The sequence below is a fragment of the Arachis hypogaea genome, chromosome 18 (genome assembly GCF_003086295.3).
Source record: "Arachis hypogaea cultivar Tifrunner chromosome 18, arahy.Tifrunner.gnm2.J5K5, whole genome shotgun sequence".
NCBI classification, from domain to species: Eukaryota; Viridiplantae; Streptophyta; class Magnoliopsida; order Fabales; family Fabaceae; genus Arachis; species Arachis hypogaea.
This window is the reverse complement of record NC_092053.1, coordinates 81,417,247-81,425,919: the sequence shown is the minus strand read 5'-3', so window position 1 is coordinate 81,425,919 and position 8,673 is coordinate 81,417,247. Positions and strand designations below refer to the sequence as shown.

Here is an 8,673-nt window from a genome sequence, read left to right as displayed (position 1 = left end):
CGCCAGATTTGGGCAGAAAGCTGGCGTTGAACGCCAGTTTACGTCGTATATTCTTGGCCAATGTATGGACTATTATATATTGCTGGAAAGCCCTGGATGTCGACTTTCCAACGCAATTAGAAGCGCGCCATTTCGAGTTTTGTAGCTCCAGAAAATCCACTTTGAGTGCAGGGAGGTCAGAATCCAACAGCATCAGCAGTCCTTCTTCAACCTCTGAATTTGATTTCTGCTCAAGTCCCTCAATTTCAGCCAGAAAATACCTGAAATCACAGAAAAATACACAAACTCATAGTAAAGTCCAGAAATGTGAATTTAACATAAAAACTAATGAAAACATCCCTAAAAGTAACTAGATCCTACTAAAAACATACTAAAAATAATGTCAAAAAGCGTATAAATTATCCGCTCATCACAACACCAAACTTAAATTGTTGCTTGTCCCCAAGCAACTGAAAATCAAATAGGATAAAAAGAAGAGAATATACTATAAATTCCAAACTATCAATGAAACATAGCTTCAATCAAATGAGCGGGACTTGTAGCTTTTTGCCTCTTGAATAGTTTTGGCATCTCACTCTATCCATTGAAGTTCAGAATGATTGGCATCTATAGGAACTCAGAGTTCAGATAGTGTTATTGATTCTCCTAGTTCAGTATGATGATTCTTGAACACAACTTTTTATGAGTCTTGGCCGTGGCCCTAAGCACTTTATTTTCCAGTATTACCACCAGATACATAAATGCCACAGACACATAATTGGGTGAACCTTTTCAGATTGTGACTCAGCTTTGCTAAAGTCCCCAATTAGAGGTGTCCAGGGTTCTTAAGCACACTCTTTTTTTTGCTTTGGACCTTGACTTTAACCGCTCAGTCTCAAGTTTTCACTTGACACCTTCACGCCACAAGCACATGGTTAGGGACAGCTTGATTTAGCCGCTTAGGCTAGGATTTTATTCCTTTAGGCCCTCCTATCCACTGATGCTGAAAGCCTTGGGATCCTTTTTATTTGCCCTTGCCTTTTGGTTTTAAGGGTTATTGGCTTTTTGCTCTTGCCTCTTGGTTTTAAGAGCTTTGGCTTTTTCTGCTTGCTTTTTCTTTTTATTTCTATTTTTTTTCGCCTATTTTTTTTTCTGCAAGCTTTGTTCTTTGCTGCTTTTTCTTGCTTCAAGAATCATTTTTATGATTTTTCAGATTATCAAATAACATGTCTCCTAGTCATCATTCTTTCAAGATCCAACATATTTAACATTCTTAAACAACAACTTCAAAAGACATATGCACTGTTCAAGCATACATTCAGAAAACAAGAAACATTGTCACCACATCAATATAATTAAGCTAAGTTCAAGGATAAATTCGAAACTCATGTACTTCTTGTTCTTTTGAATTAAAACATTTTTCATTTAAGAGAGGTGATGGATTCATAGGATATTTATAACTTTAAGACAAAGTTACTAACTACTAATGATCATGTAATGAAGACACAAACACAGATAAGTACATAATCATAGAAACGAAAAATAGAAGAAACAAGAACAAGGAATGAATCCACCTTAGTGATGGTGGCGTTTCCTTCTTGAGGAATCAATGATGTCTTTGAGCTCTTCTATGTCTCTTCCTTGTCTTTGTTGCTCCTCCCTCATTGCTTTTTGATCTTCTCTTATTTCATGAAGCATGATGGAGTGCTCTTGATGTTCCACCCTTAGTTGTCCCATATTGGAACTCAATTCTCCTAGGGAGGTGTTGATTTGCTCCCAATAGTTTTGTGGAGGAAAGTGCATTTGAGGCATCTCTGGGATCTCATGGTGATGAGCTTCATACGCCTCTTGAGCTCCATGAATGGGCTCTCTTGCTTGCTCCATCTTCTTCTTAGTGATGGACTTGTCCTCTTTGATGAGGATGTCTCCCTCTATGTCAATCCCAGCCGAATTGCATAGGTGGCAAATGAGGTGAGGAAAGGCTAACCTTGCCATAGTGGAAGACTTGTCAGCCACCTTGTAGAGTTCTTGAGGTATAATCTCATGAACTTCCACCTCTTCTCCAATCATGATGCTATGGATCATGATGGCCCGGTCTATAGTAACTTCAGACCGGTTGCTAGTGGGAATGATTGAGCATTGAATGAGCTCCAACCATCCTCTAGCTATAGGCTTGAGGTCCAATCTTCTTAGTTGAACCGGCTTGCCTTTGGAGTCAATCTTCCATTGAGCTCCTTCTACGCATATGTCCATAAGGACTTGGTCCAACCTTTGATTAAAGTTGACCCTTCTAGTGTAGGGGCGTTCATCTCCTTGCATCATGGGCAAGTTAAACGCCAACCTCACATTCTATGGACTAAAATCTAAGTATTTCCCCTGAACCATTGTAACATAGTTCTTTGTATCCGGGTTCTTACTTTGATCATGGTTCTTGGTGATCCATGCATTAGCATAGAACTCTTGAACCATTAGGATGCCGACTTGTTGGATGGGATTTGTTAGAACTTCCCAACCTCTTCTTTAAATTTCATGTCGGATCTCCGGATACTCATTTCTTTTGAGTTTGAAAGGCCCCTCGGGGATCACCTTCTTCTTGGCCACAACATCATAGAAGTGGTCTTGATGGGCTTTGGAGATGAACCTTTCCATCTCCCATGACTTGGAGGTGGAAGCTTTTGTCTTCCCTTTCCCCTTTCTAGAGGATTCTCCGGTCTTAGGTGCCATCAATGGTAATGGAAAAACAAAAAGCTTATGCTTTTACCACACCAAACTTAGAATCTTGCTCGCCCTCGAGCAATAAAAGAAAGAATAGATGAAGAAGAAGAAGAAATATGGAGAGGGAGAGGGAGATGTGGTTTCGGCCAAGAGGGGTGTAGAGGGGTGTGTTGTGTGAATTTGATGAAGAATGGAGGGCTTTATATAGGGAAGGGAGAGGGGGTTAAGGTTCGGCCATATGGGTGGGTTTGGTTGGGAAATTGGTTTTGAATTTTTGAAGGTAGGTGGAGTTTATGAGGTAGGTTTATGGGGAAGAGTGGATGGATGTGAGTGGTGGAAAGGTGATGGGGAAGAGAGTTTGAGGTGATTGGTGAAGGATTTTTGGGGAAGAGTGTTTATGGGGTTGTGTGAAAGAGAGTGGTGAGAAGAAGTAAGTGGAGGTAGGTGGGATCCTGTGGGGTCCACAGATCCTGAGTGGATCCTGTGGGGTCCACAGATCCTGAGGTGTTCAAGGATTTACATCCCTGCACCCATTAGGCATGTAAAAATGCCTTTGCACCCAACTCTGGGCGTTCAGCGCCAGGTTGGTGGCCATTTTGGGCGTTCAACGCCCATTTGTGTGCCATTTCTGGTGTTGAATGCCAGAATCATGCCTGTTCTGGCGTTCAGCGCCCAGAAGCTGCGCATTTTGGGCGTTCAACGCCAGAACCATGCTCTGTTCTGGCGCTGAACGCCAGACAGATGCTCCTCCAGGGTGTGATTTTTCTTCTGCTGTTTTTGATTCCGTTTTCAATTTTTATATTTATTTTGTGACTCAACATGATCATGAACCTACAAAGACATATAACTAAGAAAAATATAGTTAGATAAATAAAAATTGGGTTGCCTCCCAACAAGCGCTTCTTTAATGTCAATAGCTTGACAGTGTGCTCTCATGGAGCCTCACAGATGTTCAGAGCATTGTTGAAACTCTCCAACACCAAACTTAGAGTTTGGATATGGGAGTTCAACACCAAACTTAGAGTTTGGTTGTGGCCTCCCAACACCAAACTTAGAGTTTGACTGTGGGGGCTCTGGTTGACTCTGCTTTGAGAGAAGCTTTTTCTGCTTTCTCTCCATGGTTGCAGAGGGAGATCCTTGAGTTTTAAACACAAGGGAGTCCTCATTCCATTGAAGGACTATTTCACCTCTGTCAACATCAATCACAGCTCTTGCTGTGGCCAGGAAAGGTCTTCCTAGGATGATGGATTCATCCTCTTCCTTTCCAGTATCCAGGACTATGAAATCAACAGGGATGTAAAAGCCTTCAACCTTTACTAACACGTCCTCTACTTGTCCATAAGCCTGTTTTCTTGAACTGTCTGCCATCTCTAACGAGATTTTAGCAGCTTGCACCCCATAGATTCCCAGTTTCTCTATTACAGAGAGGGGCATGAGGTTTATTCCTGAACCAAGGTCACACAGAGCCTTAAAGATCATGGTGCCTATGGTACAGGGTATTATGAACTTTCCAGGATCCTGTCTCTTCTGAGGCAATGTCAGTTGATCCAGATCACTTAGTTCATTGATGAACAAGGGAGGTTCAACTTCCCAAGTGTCAATGCCAAATAGTTTGGCATTCAGCTTCATGATTGCACTAAGAAACTTGGCGGTTTGCTCTTCAGTAACATCCTCATTCTCTTCAGAAGAGGAATACTCATCAGAGCTCATGAAGGGCATAAGGAGGTTCAATGGAATCTCTATGGTCTCTAGATGAGCCTCAGAGTCCTTTGGTTCCTCAGAGGGAAGCTTCTTATTGATCACTGGCCGTCCCAGGAGGTCTTCCTCCTTGGGATTCACATCCTCCACTCCCCTTGTAGGTTCGGCCATGGTGCTTATGTCAATGGCCTTGCACTCTCCTTTTGGGTTCTCTTCTGTATTGCTTGGGAGAGTACTGGGAGGGATTTCAGTGATCCTTTTACTCAGCTGGCCCACTTGTGCTTCCAGATTTCTAATGAAAGATCTTGTTTCATTCATGAAACTTACAGTGGCCTTAGACAGATCAGAGACTAAGTTTGCCAAATTAGAAGTGTTTTGTTCAGAGTTTTCTGTCTATTGCTGAGTGGATGATGGAAAAGGTTTATTATTGCTAAACATGTTTCTTCCACCATTATTAAAGCCTTGTTGAGGCTTTTGATCCTTCCATGAGAAATTTGGATGATTTCTCCATGATGAGTTATCGGTGTTTCCATAAGGTTCACCTAAATAATTTACCTCTGCTATTGCAGGGTTTTCAGGATCGTAAGCTTCTTCTTCAGAAGATGCCTCTTGAGTACTGTTGGATGCAGCTTGCATTCCATGCAGACTCTGAGAGATCATATTGACTTGCTGAGTCAATATTTTATTCTGAGCCAATATGGCATTCAGAGTATCAACTTCAAGAACTCCCTTCTTCATAGGCGTCCCATTGCTCACAGGATTCCTTTCAGAAGTGTACATGAACTGGTTATTAGCAACCATGTCAATGAGTTCTTGAGCTTCTGCAGGCATTTTCTTTAGGTGAATGGATCCACCTGCAGAAGTGTCCAGTGACATCTTTGATAGCTCAGATAAACCATCATAGAATATATCCAGGATGGTCCATTCTGAAAGTATGTCAGAAGGACACTTTTTGGTCAGCTGTTTGTATCTTTCCCAAGCTTCATAGAGGGATTCACCATCTTTCTGTCTGAAGGTTTGAACATCAGCTCTAAGCTTGCTCAGCTTTTGAGGAGGAAAGTACTTGGCTAAGAAAGCCGTGACCAGCTTATCCCAAGAGTTCAGACTGTCTTTGGGTTGAGAATCCAACCATAATCTAGCTCTGTCTCTTACAGCAAAAGGGAAAAGCATGAGCCTGTAGACTTCAGGATCTACTCCATTAGTCTTAACAGTATCACATATCTTCAAGAATTCAGTTAAGAACTGAAAAGGATCTTCAGATGGAAGTCCATGAAACTTGCAGTTCTGCTGCATTAGAGAAACTAATTGAGGTTTCAGCTCAAAGTTGTTTGCTCCAATGGCAGGAATGGAGATGCTTCTTCCATGTAAATTGGAATTAGGTGCAGTAAAGTCACCAAGCATCTTCCTTACATTATTATTATTTTCGGCTGCCATCTCCTCTTCCTGTTCGAAAATTTCTGAAAGGTTATCTCTGGATTGTTGTATTTTAGCTTCTCTTAGTTTCCTTTTCAGAGTCCTTTCAGGTTCCGGATCTGCTTCAACAAGAATATTCTTGTCCTTGCTCCTGCTCATATGACAAAGAAGAGGGCACAGAAAAAATAATAATAATAATAATAGAGAACCTTTATACCACAGTATAGGGATCTCTGTGTGAGTAGAAGAAGAGGGGGAGACAAAGAATGTAATATAATGGAAGAAACACAACTGTGAGGAGGGTTGAGATGTGAGATGAGATGTTAGTAGATGAATAAATAAATAGAATAAGATGGGAGAGGAGGAATTTTCGAAAATAATTTTTGAAAAAGAGTTAGTGATTTTTGAAAATAGTTTTTGAAAAATCTTAGTAATTTTCGAAAATTAAGATATAAAAATTAAAAATTAAAATAATTAATAAATTAAAAAGAAATTTTGAAAAAGGGGGAAGATATTTTCGAAAATGAGAGAGAGAGAGTTAGTTAGGTAGTTTTGAAAAAGTTAAGAAACAAACAAAAAGTTAGTTAGTTAGTTGAAACAAATTTGAAAATCAATTTTGAAAAGATAAGAAGTTAGGAAGTTAGAGAGGATATTTTTAAATCAAATTTTTGAAAGAGATAAGAAGATATTTTTGAAAAGATATGATTGAAATTAGTTTTGAAAAAGATTTGATTTTTAAAATCACAATTAATGACTTGATTCATAAGAAATCACAAGATATGATTCTAGAATTCAAAGTTTGAATCTTTCTTAACAAGCAAGTAACAAACTTCAAATTTTTGAATCAAAACATTAATTGATTATGTTATTTTCGAAAATTTGATATAAAAATAAGAAAAAGATTTTTGAAAAATATTTTTGAAATTTTCGAAAATAACTAAGAATTTTGAAAAAGATTTGATTTTTGAAAAAGATTTTGAAAAAGATAAGATTTTCAAACTGAAAATTTGATTTGACTCATGAGAAACAATTTGATTTTAAAAATTTTTGAAAAAGTCAATCCAAATTTTCGAATTTGATGAGAGAAAATGGGAAAGATATATTTTTTTTTATTTTTGAAATTTTTATGATGAGAGAGAAAAACACTAAAAAGATGCAATGCATGAAATTTTTAGATCAAAACATGTGATGCATGCAAGAATGCTATGAATGTCAAGATGAACACCAAGAACACTATGAATGTCAAGATGAACATCATAGACACAATTTTGAAAAACTTTTAATGCAAAGAAAACATGCAAGACACCAAACTTAGAATTCTTTAATGCTTAGACACTAAGAATTCAAGAATGCCTATGAAAAACAATAAAAGACACAAAACAAAAAATCATCAAGATCAAACAAGAAGACTTACCAAGAACAACTTGAAGATCATGAAGAACACTATGAATGCATGAGAATTTTCGAAAAATGCAAGATGCACATGCAATTGACACCAAACTTATAACATGACTCAAGACTCAAACAAGAAACATGAAAAATATTTTTTTGATTTTTATGATTTTCTAATTTTTTTTGAATTTTTTTTTCGAAAATTAATTGAAAAAGGAAAATAAGGATTCCAAAATTTTTAATATGAATTCCAGGAATCTTGCATTCTTAGTCTAAAGCTTCAGTCCAGGAATTAGACATGGCTCACTAGCCAGCCAAGCTTTCAATGAAAGCTCCGGTCCAAAACACTAGACATGGCCAATGGCCAGCCAAGCTTCAGCATGTAATTCAGACATGACACGCCTGACATACTCATTCCCAAAGGAATTAGACATGGCTTTACAGCCAGCCAGGCTTCAACATGCTTCATGAAACACTAGAATTCATTCTTAAAAATTTTGAATAAAATTTTTGAAAACATTTTTATATTATTTTCGAAATCAGATGAGAAAATTTTAGAAATATTTTTGAAAAATTTTTGAAAATAAAATAAAAAGAAAATTACCTAATCTGAGCAACAAGATGAACCGTCAGTTGTCCAAACTCAAACAATCCCCAGCAACGGCGCCAAAAACTTGGTGCACGAAATTGTGATGTCCAGGCTCAAACAATCCCTGGCAACGTGAGCAACTTGGTACGCGTAATCGTGATTACACTTTAATTATGTAAAATTCATGGCTCTTTCTTTCCCTGGCAATGGCGCCAAGAACATGGTGCCAATACCATGGTTCACAATTTTGATACAACTAACCAGCAAGTGCACTGGGTCGTCCAAGTAATACCTTACGTGAGTAAGGTTCGAATCCCACGGAGATTGTTGGTATGAAGCAAGCTATGGTCACCTTGCAAATCTCAGTCAGGCAGATATGAATTGATAATGATGTTTTCGAATAATAAATAATAGAATAGGGATAGAGGTACTTATGTAAATCATTGATAGGAATTTCAGATAAGCGAATGGAGATGCTTTTCGTTCCTCTGAACCTCTGCTTTCCTGCTATCTTCATCCAATCAGTCTTACTCCTTTCCATGGCTGGCTTTATGCAAGGGCATCACCGTTGTCAGTGGCTACATCCCCTCCTCTCAGTGAAAAATATGCTCACATGCTCTGTCATAGCACGGCTAATCATCTGTCGGTTCTCGATCATGCTGGAATAGGATTCACCCTCCTTTTACGTCTGTCACTAACGCCCAACAATCGCGAGTTTGAAGCTCGTCACAGTCATTCAATCATTGAATCCTACTCGGAATACCACAGACAAGGTTTAGACTTTCCGGATTCTCTTGAATGCCGCCATCATTCTAGCTTATGCCACGAAGATTCCGGTTAGGAGATCTAAGAGATATTCATTCTAGCTTATTTCATGTAGAACGGAA

The 8,673-nt window shown here is 38.6% G+C and overlaps 1 non-coding gene across 1 annotated transcript; it reads left to right on the top strand.

Moving 5' to 3' along the window:
* The first annotated feature begins 5,326 nt into the window (after window positions 1-5,326).
* LOC112774133 (small nucleolar RNA R71) lies at window positions 5,327-5,430 on the top strand. The gene has a single exon (XR_003188635.1). It is a non-coding gene; the product is annotated as a small nucleolar RNA R71 (small nucleolar RNA).
* Window positions 5,431-8,673: the final 3,243 nt, after the last annotated feature.